The sequence below is a fragment of the Canis lupus genome, chromosome 7 (genome assembly GCF_011100685.1).
Source record: "Canis lupus familiaris isolate Mischka breed German Shepherd chromosome 7, alternate assembly UU_Cfam_GSD_1.0, whole genome shotgun sequence".
Lineage (NCBI taxonomy): Eukaryota > Metazoa > Chordata > Mammalia > Carnivora > Canidae > Canis > Canis lupus.
The window spans coordinates 8603668-8619092 of NC_049228.1; the positions used below are offsets into that span (position 1 = coordinate 8603668).

Consider the following 15425-nt stretch of genomic DNA (forward strand, 5'->3'; position numbering starts at 1 on the left):
TTATTTTAGGGGGTGCCTGGGTGGTTCAATAAGTTAAGCCTTTGCCTCCAGCTCAGGTCGTGATCCTGGGATCCTAGGATCGAGCTGTGTGTCAGGCTCCATGCTCAGTGGGGAGTCTGCTTGAGGATTCCTTCTCTCTCTCTCTCTTTCTCTCTCTCTCTCTCTCTCTCTCAAATAAATCTTTAAAAAACATTATTGAACTTTAAAAACTTAGATATATGTCAAGTATTAGTATATATTAAACAAGTTTACCTAAACTGGCAGTACCAGAAGACAATGCAAGGAATGGCTTTGTTTATTCCTAGAGTTAAAGATAGTGGATTAACCACATATATTTATTTCTTCTTCCTGTACTCTCCACTTCAAGGATTGTTTCTTGGTACACATTGGCATTTGTACCCACAAGCTCAGAGAAATGGAATCAGGGCATCAGCAAAGTGGAGGAAACCTTGTGAAAATTGCACACAGAGGAAGGAGAGGACTGTTGTGATCCCCAGAACCATACACACTTCTGAGCACAGCAGAGGTTGGCGTGAGTCTAGGGATTAAAAGCAATAGTTAACTACAAATCTGTAAAATGTGCAGTTATATCTCCCTTCTGGCATAAAGAAGAGAGCCAGGCTTGTAACTCTAGGAATATCATAAGTTTCTTTGGAAAAACTCAGCGATTCCAAGCTAAGACCTTACTTAACCTCATAGTGATATTTTAGAGGAAATTGCCTGGCCCCCACCTAATCACACTGATGCCAGTCAGTGAGCAAACTGTATTTAAAAGTAGAGAGTTTTTGATCAGCCTTTTAGTGATGCATTTTTGAATATGAACAGGCAGGCATAGCTCAGGAGACACTAAGGGAAAACCTCCAACAGGAAAGAGAAAACCCAGGATAAAGAAACATTAAAAAAAAAATTACCCTCCAAGAAGAGTACATATTGCAGAGATGATAAGGAAAGTAAAAACCAATCCTAATTAGTTTATTCAGTAGGATTTGATAAACATATATATTTCAAAAAGACCAAGTATCCTTTAAAAAAAAAAAAGGAACAGTCATAAAAGAAAAGGCTTTTGTAAATTATATAGATTGGAAATGGCTGTTGAGTATGTAACCAAGAGTGTTCACTGTGGCTTATAACCAAGGATTTTGGTAGCAGACTTCAGGCTTATGTGTTCATGAGTTCACATTTATGTGTCTAACATAGACTTATCTTTCTGGAAGAATATTCATAAACTGAATAGTTTTGCTTTTAAATTTCTCCCTTATTTTTAAATATTACAATATTTTATATCTAAAATATGATTTATCAGATCCATATATATATATATATATATGACCATTAATTATTTTCAAGATAGATTTAGAAGTGTAGTCTGTTCACTGGGCTTAACACTAGGGCCACTGAACCACATCCACTGAATCAGAATCACTGGGAAGCAGCCTTATAATCTTTCTTTAAAGCAAATTTCCCGAGAAGTGGTTAAATATACTAAAATTCCAAGGCTGCTGGTATAGAAAATGTTTTCCAAACACATTGTGACTGCAAGTGATTTGAGGGATAGACTTTAGGGTAATAAGTTCAGAGGATATATTTTTGTCTGTTTTGTGTATTTCATCAGATCTTTTCATCTTTTATTGTCCTTGGTTTCCTCTTCAAATATTTAGCAATGTATCTATTCTTTGGGTATTCAGAAAAATAACTCAGGGGAATAGAATTACAAAAAAGTGTCCATGAAATTACTGTAAAAATATGAAGAGAATTTTCCTTTTAAGAAAATTCTATGCCCTCATTTAATTAACTGAAATTGCCTAAAAAGCACCAGAAATTACATTGAATAGATAATAAAATTCAATCAGTTTCAAGTGAATACAGACCAACTCAAAATGGCTTGAGCAATATGGGACCATCTGGAGAGTTGGTCTATCTTCAGGCATGGCTTGATCTAGTGACTCAAATAGTACCACTAACATCCTAGTTTCTCTTTCTACTCCTTCCACTGCTCCCCTACCCCCTCCCACACACCCGTCTTCCATGCGTCAGTTTCATAATCAGGTTTCCCATAGTTGCCCTCTTGAAACTTCTTGTATCTCACTAGGTTACCTGCCCATCCCAGAACCAATCACAGGGATGGGCAGTACTGATTCACTTCAGCCCTAGAGTTGGGTCACCTCCCAAACTACATTAGGTAAGAGGTGGAAAGGATTACATTCACTATTGGAAGGAATTGATGAATAGGATGCTAGGAAAATAGCTAATATCCAATATAATGCTTATTTAAATTTCTTAAAAATAAAATTCATTAGGGGCATCTAACTCTTGATTTGGGCTCAGGTCATGATCTCAGGGTTGTAAGATTGAGCCGTGCTTTGGGCTCTGTGCTCAGCCTGCAATCCGCTTGAGATTCTCCCCTTTTCCTCTGCCCCTCCCCCCAAATTAATTAATTAGTTAATTAAATGAATAGTGGCAAGAATTTATCTTTCACATAGGCAGTTAATTAATTAAACTCACCAAAACTTATGTTTACCAAAACATTCCATGAGTGACATCCGATTTAGTCAATTTGATAATACCTCAGAATTAGGCGTACTTTTCTGTGTATTGTTTTAGAAATACTGATTTCTGTGTTAAGCAGTGTCTTTCTAATATGCTTAATTGACTATGAGCTAAATTCTAAAAATTGTGATTCTCAATCCTGATTAATATGACTTGGGGAGTTTTTAAAATAAAGATGAATAAGTTCCCACTTAGATCTGTTGAAACAAAAACTTAAAGGAATAGGACCAGACTATTCGTATCTTTAAAAAGCTCTACGGGAAAAAACAAAAACAAAACAAGTTCTACAGGAGACACTAGTACTAAGTAGCATTGATTACATTGCCCTATGGCATCTATCGTATGTCCACATCTTACTCTTCTTTGTTGTTTCCTGGATAGCCATAGGAGTTAAATGAGTCCTTGCGAAGTTTCAAAACATCTGATGAGATTATCATGAAACTAACATATCTTTAAGAAGACTACTGTAAGACTTGTTAATAGTATAAAATATTTTTCCAAAACTACTCAAATCGCAACCAAGTAAACTATTTAAAAATCAACTTTAGTACAAATGATTTTATATAAAATACTTGTAATGTATAAATTGTACAAACAATTTTATAAATTGTTTTGAAATAGTCCTGAATAGTAAGAAATGGTTATATCTACTAGTAAGTGTTAAGTTACATTGCCTTTGGCTTCTTTCAAAACTTTATATTTCAGATATATTTGTAAATATTAAAATTACTTATCTCCTTGATTCATTAGAAGTTTGATATATTTTCAGAACAGAAGAAGACAAGAAACATCTTAAAGGGGATTATGAAGTCATTATGGCCGTAAGAAAAACTATTTTACCAAAAAACATTCATTATATGTAACCTTAGAATGTTGTAGATTGGACTTTCTTTGGATTCAGTTTTATTTAAACAAGTTTATTGTGTCACCAAAGACATTAGAAGTAAATTTTCAGAAATTGGCAAATTCAACACTTTTTAGGCCTCATTGGTCTTTTAGGAATGTGAATTTGGAAAAATATACCATGTGGCCTATTAACAATCCTCAAGGCCATCTTTATAGTGTAGTCCCACCCAGACCATCCTACAATCACACTGTAATATGGAAATAGTATAAAATATTTGTTCTAAAATGGTACACATCGTGATAAAGTGAAATAAAAAGTACTGCTATTTCTATAGCTCTTAACATTTCATTTCCTGGAAACTGCTTTGAATGCTCTATGAGGATATGAACAAAAACAACAGTAATAACATCATGTGAGATAACTCAGGTAACTGGAGAATTCGCTATGAAGTTGCGTTGCAGATTCTCAGAAATATCCTTCTATATTCATATTATAATGAACATATAAATCACATTTTGCTGTTTCATTTGTCACCAAATTATTCATAACATTCAACATTTGAATCAGAACTAATCTTCAAATAGTCTGTGTTGTGGCATAAGAGAATTGTTACTACCATTATGAAGTTTAAGAGAGGAAATTTGAAACTTGAAAGTGTTCATAAATTTAAACTGAAATCATTACCTAATGCCTTGGTGCCAGTGTCTCTAAGAATTTAATTTGGATAAAGCCATTACACAATAACTGGGACTTGGTGAGCACTCAGTATATATTAGTGGTACTAATATTATCATAGCATCATCACTACATTACTGCTACCATCACCACTTCTACTTTTACCTTTTCATGTTTTTTCCTTAAAAATAGAGTGTGTGTGATTTAATTTGGTTTCTTGTTGGTGAGAATCCACACTTCATTACCTCCACTATCTATTTTGTCCCTGTTAACATTGTACATGGATGATTTTTTTTTAGTTCTCCCCTTGACATGGGTAGTTATGTTAATAGACAAGTAGAACTTGCTATAAAAAAAGAACTTGGGGATCCCTGGGTGGCGCAGCTGTTTGGCGCCTGCCTTTGGCCCAGGGCGTGATCCTGGAGACCCGGGATCAAATCCCACATCAGGCTCCCGGTGCATGGAGCCTGCTTCTTCCTCTGCCTGTGTCTCTGCCTCTCTCTCTCTCTCTCTCTTTCTCTCTGTGACTATCATAAATAAATAAAAATTAAAAAAAATTTTAAAAAGAACTTGCTATAAAATATTAAAGAAATATAAATTTTTGAAGTTTTCATTTTACACTAGCACCATATAAACCATACTAAATATCTTTCGTGGTAAACCACTTTTTCATCGAGGCAAGACATATGAAATATCTATTCTGTTCTCTTTTTGAGTATGATTATTCTATTACTATATATGTATATATATAATTATATACACATATACATACATATTTACATCTGTGTTTATTCCTCTGTTTATTGAAAGCCCTGCATTCATATTGAGATCACCAGTTCCAGTGCAGCACCACAGGGTTCATCATGATCTGTAACTACCTTCTTTGATAGAAGCCTGCCTCCCCTCCTCAGTGTATCAACTTATTTGATCAGTCCTTTTGCATGTGACTCAGGTTTCACAGCAGCCATCTGCTACTCCATTTTCATACCCTTCTCCCCAAACTCAGACTCTAAATCCTTGTGTCTTTTGCTCCTTCTGCACAGAAGTCCTCACTGGGCTTGACACCTCTGACACCTATTCCAGTCTGCCCAACCCCTGTCCCTGATGGAGGGACAGCTGGCTTACTCTGGTAGGGCTATACCACCTCATCCTAGACCACGTTTCTGTGAAAATAGCCTCTTCACCCTATTTAGGATCTAATATCTCATACTGACCCTCTTCTCTGAATGGATGCCCTTACCCTGCTGAGGCTCAACAGCCCATTCTGTTATCCATCAATGCCCTCGGCAGGATGTCCTTCTTACCCATATGGGGGAGAAAGGGGCGCAGATGAGGCTCTTACACCCCAGGCTAGGCCATCCCTTTTGGAAATGGCCTCTTCATTCTGTGCTGGTTCTGGTAACTACCACCAGGCTGCCCACCCAGGTTCCCCGTCACCACTTCATATATCTTCCCCACCCGTAGGAAGTACAGAGTCCTCATCCTGTCCAGGCTGATAATGCTACTCATCCAAGAGGATACCCTCCTCATCTTGCTTGGATTTAATAGATTTTTGTAAATCAGTGATCAGTTGACGGTCCCTTAGTGAGGTTAGTGAAAACAGTGATGATAGCAACTAACTTATATTGGCCAGTAATACATAACACATGGTCATTCTCTATATCACAAATAATTGAGGTATTTATCTGTAAAATGGCCACCAACTATACAAATTCAAAGTACTGCCACTAAGTTCAATTTCTGGTCTTCTGGAATGAAAAGGTAGAGAAACCACTTGAGCCATGGAACAAGCCATGGAACTCTCCATGGTACCAACACATTCCTGGCCTCTCTTGGATCCTTGTGTAGCTGGCTTGAATCTTACTTACCCTCTGTTACAGGTCTAACTATGCCTGTTACCTGTTCCTGAGATTTTTGTCTTTTTTTCCAGCTTTGTTGGGATATAATTGGCATAACATAAGTTGAAGACCTACATTGTAATGATATGATAGAGTGCAAAGTGCTTACCACAATAAAGTTAGTTAACACATTTTTTTTTACCTCATGTACTTATAATTTTTTGGTGCTATGGTGAGATAATTAAAGCTCTACTCCCATAGCAGTTTTCAAGCACACAATACAGTGTTGAAAGCTATAGTCACCATGCGGTACATTAGATCCATGTATTCATTTCATAACTGAAAGTTTGTGCTCTTTGACCAACATTTCATATTTCCTACACCCCTCAACCCCTAGCAACCACCATTCTACTGCCTGGATTCTGTGAGTTAGATGTTTTGGGGGGTTTACATGTGTGATTATACAAATATATATGTATATGAGGTAGCCTATACCCAATTTTCCCATCACCATTTATTTTTTTAAGATTTTTTTATTTATTAGAGAGAGAGAGAGCACAAGCAGGGGGAGCAGCAGGGAGAAGCAGGCTCACCACAAAGCAGGGGTGGTGGTGATACGGGGCTCCATCCGAAGACCTTGAGGTCATGACCTGAGCTTAAGGCCCATGCTTAACCGACTGAGCCACCCAGGCACCCTCCCAATCACCATTTATTAAAGAGATTGTCCTTCATTGACTATTCTTGGCTTCCCTGTCAAATATTAGATGACTGTTTATGTTTGGGTCTATTTCTGGGTTCTCGGTTCTGTTCCATTGGTCTATTTGTTTTTATGCCACTACCATACTGTTTCAATTATTATAACTTCTAGGATAGCTTGAACTCAGGAAGTATGAAGCCTTCTGCTTTTCTCAGGATTTCTGTGGCTATTTGGGGTTTTTATGGTTCCATATAAATTTTAGAAGTGTTTAAAATGCCATTGAAATCTTGATAAGGATTGCATTGAATCCATAGATGGCTTTTGGTAGTATCAACATTTTAACAATATGAATTCTTCCCATTCAGGAACACAGGATACATTTCCATTTCTTTTTGTCTTTGATTTCTTTCATCCATGTGGTGTAGTTTTCAGGTTAGAGATCTTTCACGTCCTTGGTTAAATTTACTCCTAAGTACTTTATTGTTTTTGATGATATTGTAAATAGGATCTATATATTTATTTCTTTTTCAGAAAATGTATTCTTAATGTATAGAAAAAGTCAATTTACAGAGTAGAAGAAAATTTTCCCAACACATATGTCTGACAGAAGACCTGTATCAAATATGCAAAGAACTTGAGGTGTCTGGGTGGCTCAGTCAGTTAGGCATCCAAATCTTGATTTCAGCTTAGGTCATGATCTCAGGGCTCTACACTGGGCATGGAGCCTTCTTGGGATTCTTTCTCTCTAAAAGATTTTTTTTTTAAAGAATATATAAGGAGCTCTTAAAAAAACAATAATAAAATGATAAATATGATAATTCATAAAATAGGCATAAAATTTGAGCACATAAAAAAAAAATTTGAGCACATAGTTCTCTAAGGAAAGTATGCAAATGACCTACAAACATATGAAAAAAATTGCATCATTAACCATCTTGGAAAATGTAAACTAAAACCACAAAGAGATATTATTACACAATCACTGGAATGTCTAAAATTTTAAAAACTAACAATTAAAAATACTAACAATAACAAAATTTTTAAAATTCTGTGTTGCTGGGGCTGTGGAGTACCTGGAACTCTCATACACTGTTGGTGGGAATGTAAAATAGTACAATCACTTAATTTCTTTTTAAACTTACCCTTATCATGTATCCTAGAAGTTCCTAGGTATGTATCCAAGAGAAATGAAAAAATTTCATTAAAGATTTGTATCTGATTTTTATTAGCCAAGAATTAGGAACATTCTGGGTACCCATCAACAGATGAATAAACAAACTGTTGACTAGTCATACTGTGAAATACAAAACAATAATAAAAATTAATGAGCACTGATAACAACAATACAGTTGGATACCGGAAACATGCTGAGCAAAAGAAGGCAGATACCCAAATGTATATACCATATGACTTCATTTATATGAAGTTAAAGAAAAGTAAAACCAGTTAATAGTGACAGAAATCAGATTGGTGGTTGCCTGGGTTGGGTGGGAGAGTTGATTGGGAAGAAGCACTTTCTGATGACTTAAGTGTTCTATATATTGATTGGGAGGTGGTTACACAAAAATGTATACATTCATAAAAATTTATTGAACTTGTGCACTTAAAATTGCTACACTAATATCATTAAATGTAAATTATTCTCCAAAAAGGTTGATTTTTAAAAATAAAAAAAATATGTAGGAAGAAAAAAATAGCACAAAAGAGGGGCACTGGGGTGGCTCAGTTGGTTAAGCATCCAACTCTTGATTTTGGCTCAGGTCATGACCTCAGAGTTGTGAGACTGAGCCTGGCATCAGGCTCTGCACTAAGCATGGAGCCTGCTTAAGATTCTCTCTCCCTCCCCCTCTCCCTCTGCCCCTCATTCCCTCTCTCTCTCTCTCTCTCTCTCTCTCTAAAAAAGAAAGAAAAGCACAAAAGAATATGACGTCTCAGTAATAACATTATGTGTAAATGGACTAAGTGCTCTAAAGATTCTCATATGAATTTTTAAAAACTGTATGTTATTTCAAAGAAAGATATTTAAAACGTAAATGTACTGTTAACTATAAAGGGGCTAAGAATTTGACCTACTTCTAGCTGACAAATGAGCCCGCCACATCTTAGTGGAGGCCAGCAGTAGAGGACTTAATTATTCTTGACATAGTAAGCAGCATTAGCATCAGCAGGTTTGCATCAGTTCCCCAGATTCCATAGGGGCAATGCACATAGACCTGCATGGTTGCCTGCCTGTGAGGTTGGATAAGGGGGACCCTCTACTCCACATATTCAGGAGTCCATTTTTCTGTCATGATGTTGCTCTGCCACCTATCCCCTAGGACAGAGGTCCCTAATTTTTTTTCTGTAAAGGGCTAAAAAGTAAATACTTTAGGCTTAGCCAGTGACATATGGTCTCTGACATATTCTTCATCCTTTTTTTTTTTTTAAACAACCTTCAAAAACTGTGAAGTCTATCCTTAGCTTCCAGGCCATAGAAAACAGGCCACAGACCAGATTTGGCCCACAAACTGTACTTTACCAACTCTTACTGTAGGGCATTGTCATTATGTGATTGTTCAAAGCTTGATCTCCATCGCATCTGGGTTCCAAGTGATGGGAGAAAGGAAAAGAAGATAGGCAGGAGGCTTGCCCAGTGTCTTAAGGTTCAGGCCTATGTCTTTTCTGTTTACATTTCATTTTCAGTCACATGTCCATACCTGACTCCAAAAGATACTGAAAAACGTAGAAGCCATGTGCCCAGAAGGAAGTGGAAGATAGATTTTTGTTCAGGATTAGCAGTCCTTGTCACAACTAGAAAGAGGAATAGAAAAGAAGAAAAGAAAGAAAGAAAGAAAGAAAGAAAGAAAGAAAGAAAGAAAGAAAGAAAGAAAGAAAGAAAGAAAGAAAGAAAGAAAGAAAGAAAGAAAAAAGGAAGGAGAGAAAGAAAAAGAAAGAAAGAAAGAAAGAAAGAAAGAAAGAAAGAAAGAAAGAAAGAAAAAAAGAAAAAAGGAAGAAGGAAGGAAGAAAGAAAAGAAGGAAGGAAGGAAAAGAAAAGAAAGAAAAGAAAAGAAAGAAAAAGAGAAGGAAGGGAGGGAGGGAGAGAAAAAAGAAAAAATAAGGTGCTCAGGTGGCTCAGTCAGTTAAGCATCGGCCTTTGGCTCAGGTCATGATCCCAGAGTCCTGGGATCAAGCCCTATATCGGGTCCCTGCTCAGAGAAGAGTCTTCTTCTCCTTCTCCCTCTGCCCCTACCCCTGCTTGTGCTGTCTCTCTCAAATAAAAATAAAAATCTTAGAAAACAAACAAAATGAGAGGGTAGTATCACAGAAACCAAGGATTGGGTTTCAAACAGAAAGTAATTGACTGTATTGAATATTAATTACTACATGGTTAACTAAGATGACTCTAACACCAATTAGATTTAACATGGTCTCATTAGGTGATCATAATGAGAGTAGTATCGGTGGAGCAGTGGGAGCACGATGAGCTCAGGAGTGAGTGGGAGCTGAGTAAATGATTCTAAGGCAGTCGAACTCTTTAATGAGGGCTGGCACTGAATGGGGAAAAGATAGAAGAGAAAGGGGGAAAGAGAATAGAGTTATCTGGAAGAAGGTTTGGTATCTAAAAAAAAGTTTTTTAAAAATATGAGTGAGACTTAAGCATGTTTAAATATGGATGGGAAGAATCCAGTGAAGAGAGATATTTAGGATATGAGAGAAATAGAGATATGCAGTATTCTTAGCAAAGTTTGAGGACTTTGTGGAGAAATTGGTCTGAAATAGGGATACTTTCTCTTACAACAATGGTAAGAAAGAAGAAGATCTAGATGTAACAAAGTTTATAGATATTTTGGCAGAAAATTGAGAAAGATTACACGGCATGTGTGTGTGTCTGTGTGTCCATCTGCGTGTGTAGAAGGAGGTAAAAATGAGGAAGGAGAAAAGAAATGGGGTCAGGTGATTTTAGGAAAATAGGAGATTTAGAATCATTGAGAAAATGGAAAAAATAAATTTACTAGAGAAGCATAATAAGATTATAAATATAACCAGATGATGGCCCAGACAAGGTGACAGTCCACTCCATTGTGTGATCATCCCCCCAGTACAGTGAAGGAATTGTCAAATTCATCCAAGGTTAGCATTTTGCTAGCCAGGCAAGTGTGTTGACTAATTAGAGAGCAAGCATGTTTAAGGCAAGAGAATGATTGAAATGATGAATCTTGGACTAGAAAATTGATGGGGGAGGAAGTAAGGGCAGAAAGGGGCTGATGAACAGAAACTATGGTGGCAGGAGACTAGAGGTCTAGTCATAGTCATGTTGCGAGAGGAGTCGAGTGATAAGATCACATGGATAAGAACTTGTGCTTCATTAGCACCTGGGATTTTTACTTAGTAATTTTGGTGAAGACCTAGCCACAGCCTCCGATGATCCTGAGATCCAATAAATAATGACACTAGAAGGCAGAAATCATTAAAAATGAAAAAATCAAATAACTTAGTGCCCAGGATTCATGTAGAAATGTAATGCACTTGAAGTCCGAGAGAGGTGGGGTAAAGGGGCAGTCTGTGAGCCAGGTGAAAATCCTCAGTAACTGAGCAGGCCTTACAAGACAATTGCTAGTTGAAGACACCACCTAAGGGGAAAGGATGGCGCCGTCAGATGGCAGGAGCTTCTCAGATTGAAACCTGTTGTACGTGAGTGATTCACGGATCCTGGAACAACTTAACAATTTATGAAAATATATTTGTGTCAAGACGCCTGGATGGCTCAGTCAGTTGAGCATCCAGCTCTTGGTTTTGGCTTGGGTGGTGATCTCAGGGTCCTGGGATCAAGCCCCACATCAGGCTCAATGCTCAGTGGGGAGTCTGCTTGGGATTCTCTCTCTCTCCCTCTGCCCTTCCTGAGCTTGTGCATGCTTGCTCGTTCTTTCTCTCTCTCTCAAATAAATAAATAAATCCAAATAAATAAATGAAATTTGTGTGTTATGGGCAGACTTGAGGGGACTTTATCCTGTGGCATAATTTTTACCAGCCCCCACTGAAAGCCATCTCAAATAATAACAGGAACTCTCAGGAGGAATAGGCTGTGGGCCTCACGATTGAGAGGGAAATCCTCAGGCCACAACCTCCAGCCACTGTGTGTTGCTTTCTTGATGAGCTGTTGGTACTGCCCCTGCCAACGTCTCCATCCCCATCTCACCAGTGCCTGTCCCCAACAGTTGCTGCCCATCTTCTCTAGTGGAATTGTTGGGACCTCATGGCTCTTACCAGTTGTGGAGGGAAAAACTATTAGAATGAAGCCAGATTATAGAGATCCTTGCAAACCAGACTGGGGAATATAAACTTGGTCGTGAGAAGGACTATGATACTAAGAATCCTGAATTCAGAATCCTGAACCTCAGTTCATTTTCTGTAGGATAACTGGATATAAAACTTTGAGACTTTAAATATTTAGCCTGACTTACTTCATCTCTAAGATAAGCATAGTTAGGTAAAATAGGTGGATTTGAGCCATGTTCTACAGAAATACTTTTTGGATTCTTGAAGTTTCCTATAACTTCCTTTTTGAAAGTGGGGCTGCCTGGGTGGCCTCAGTCAGTTGAGCATCCAGCTTTTGGTTTTGACTCAGCTCTTGAGCTCAGGGTCCTGAGATGGAGCCCCATGTCGGGCTCAGTGGGGTGTTTACTGAGATTCATAAAACTTTTAAAAACAAATTTCTTTTAAAATGAGAGTATAATTTAAGATTGTAAAAATCAGTACAAATACATGCTATCTACTCAGTTTTAATTCAGTGGAAGCTATTAACATATTAACCCACACTATGTACTTTTTTTTTCCCTGTAGACTTATTAATCAAGCTGCCATTATCTCTCTATATTTGAAATTCTTGTAATTCTGTCCTTGCTTAGGAGCATTATAGCTTGGTATTGATGTACTGGTTAATTTGGTCCAATCCATGTCTGCCCATAACAATTTTACTAAGGTGATGCATTACAGTCAATACTAGTGAGTGCTTTTGCTGTGACCTAGTAATAGATTGTTTCAATGAGTTGTGTGAATTCAGGGTAATACATTCTTTAAGATGTGCGTAATTGCTAGATACCATTAGAGACTAAACTTGAAAAGTTTCTTTAATTTTCCATTGCTTTATCTTTCCAGTTTTATCCATCAGTTAAACAGATTAATATTCTGACATTGCAAGGCATGGTAATTCACAATTTATCAGGACTTTATTAATATTGTACATAAAATAAAACAGCAAACACTAGATGCCAACCTAATCCATAGCTGCACTGTTGCCCACAACCTTACTATCAAGCTCTGTTTTTAACCAAATGGCCTGTTATAAGTTAGAACTTGATAAGTGCATTGAATATAACACTACACCTGTTTCATGGTTGAACTTGAAGTAAGATTTTATGATTTTCAAAGGCGACCATTAGTAAAATATTTGAAAATCACTAGATTAAATTTATTTGAGACCCCTTCTAAAATTATATCATGCTGATATATGGAGCCCTTAAATAATTTTTCATAACAACTATATTGAGATATAAATCATATACATGAAATTCACCCTTTTAAAGTATACAAATCACATGTATAGAATATTCACAGAGAGATGCAACATCACCACTATCTAATTCTGTATCATTTTTATCATCCAAAAAGAAAATCCTAGCATCACCTGCATGGCTCTGTTGGTTAGGCATCTGCCTTCAGCTTGGGTCATGATCCCAGGGTCCTGGGATCCAGACCCGTGTTGGGCTCCTTGCTCAGTGAGGCGTCTGCTTCTCCCTCTCCTCCCTGCTCCTGCTCCCTCTCTTGCTATCTGTCTCTCTCTCTCAAATAAATAAATAAATAAATAAATAAAATTTAAAACAAAACAAAAAAACAAAAGGAAAATCCTGTACCCATTAACAATCACAGCCCTTAGCAACCAGCTAATCTGCCCTCTGTCTGTATAGAGTTTTGCCTCTTCTGGACATTTTATATGAATGGAATCATACAATATATGGTCTCTTGTGTCTGGCTTCTTTCACTTAACGTGATGTTTTCAAAGTTCATTCATGTTTCAGCATGTGTCCACACTTCCCTGCTTATTTTAGGGTTAATAATATTGCTCCATGTTATGAATATGCATCATTGTTTTTATTTCTCTTAAGTATACACCTAGTTCTGGAATTGCTGGCAATTCAATGCTTAACATTTTTAGAAATTGCCAGTTTTTCAGAGTGGCTGCACTGTTTTACTATCCCACCAACAATGTATAAGAGTTCCAATTTCTCCACATTCTCTCCAACACTTCTTATTGTAGGAGTGTGTGTGTGTGTGTGTGTGTGGACAATAATATACATATTAGCCATCCTAGTGGGTGTAAAGTAGTATCTCAGTGTGGTTTTGATTTTTATCTCCCTCCTAAAGATGTTGAGTTTCTTTTCGTGTGCTTTAAGGCCATTCATATGCCCTCTAGGAGAAATTTCATTAAAATCCTTTGTCCAAGCTTTGCGCAGTGGCAGTATCGTAGCCAATGAGGTTTATCCGAGGCGTGACTATTGCTAATTAAAATCCTTTGTCCACTTTTAAATTGGCTTATTTATCTCATTATTATTGAGATGAAAGCATTCTTTATATATCCTGAGAAACAAGCCCTTTATCAGAAAAATGATTTGAAAATATTTTTTCCCATTCTTGTTTTTTCCCCATTCTATGTGTTGTCCCTTTACTTTCTTGATGATGTGCCATGAAGCACAAAGTTTTTAATTTTCAGAAAATCCAATTTATTTGTCCTCTTGTTGTATGTGTGTTTAGTGTCATAGCTATGAAATCATTGCATAATCTGAGGTCACGAAGATTTACTCCTATGTTTTCTTTTAAGGATTTTATAGTTTTAGCTTTTAAATTTTGGTCTATGATTCATTTTTAGTTAATTATTTTATATGTTGTAAAGTAGGAGTTCAAATTAATTCTTTTGCATGTGAGATTTCCAGTTGTCCCAATACCGTTTGTTGAAAAGATTACTTTTTTTTTTCATTTAATTGTGTTGGCACTCTTAAAAAAAAATTAACCACAAATGTAAATTTTTATTTCTGAACTCTCATTTATATTCCACTGATCTGTATGTCTGCCCTATGCCAGTACCACACTGTCTTGATTGCTGTAGCTTTGTACTAAGTTTAAAATTGGAAATGTGAGTCCTTCCAACTTTGCTCTTCTTTTTCAAGATTGTTTTTAGTTGAGTCCCTTGCTACACATGAATTTTAGAATTGGCATCTCCATTTCTGCAAAAAATACCATTGGAATTTTGATAAAGACTGCATTGAATCTATTGATTGCTCTGGGAAGTGTTAATGTCTTGTTAGGTCTTCCAGAGGCGCTTCACTGGCTCAGTTGGTAAAGCCTGTAACTCTTGAGCTTGGGGTTATGAGTTCAAGCCCCATGTTGGCTGTAGAGATTACTTTAAAAATTAATTAATTAATTTTAAAAAGTGGAATTCATAACTTAAAAAATAATAGTAAAAAACCTTTCAAAACATTAATAGGAAATGATATTTCATTTATTTAAGTTGTCTCTAATTTCTTTTTTTAAAATATCTTGTTGCTTTCAGTGTATAAAACTTACACTTCTTTTGTTAAATTTATTCCTAAGAATTTTATTCTCGTCGATGCTATGGTGAATGGAATTGCTTCTTACTATTGTTTTCAGATTGTTCATTGCTGGTGTATAAAAATACAATTTGTTTTTGTATATTGATCACATATCTGCAACCTTGCCTAATACATTCATCAGTTCTAATAGGGTTTGTTGTTTGTTTGTGTTTTGGTGTATGCTAGGATTTACTATA

At 36.6% G+C, this 15425-nt stretch overlaps 1 protein-coding gene and 1 non-coding gene across 5 annotated transcripts in view; both read left to right on the top strand.

Moving 5' to 3' along the window:
• SYT14 (synaptotagmin 14) overlaps positions 1–15425 on the top strand; it is a 210311-nt gene that overhangs the window by 153778 nt on the left and 41108 nt on the right. The gene's annotated exons all lie outside the window — the stretch shown is intronic.
• Positions 14083–14226, top strand: LOC119872754. The gene has a single exon (XR_005362780.1). It is a non-coding gene; the product is annotated as a U4 spliceosomal RNA (small nuclear RNA).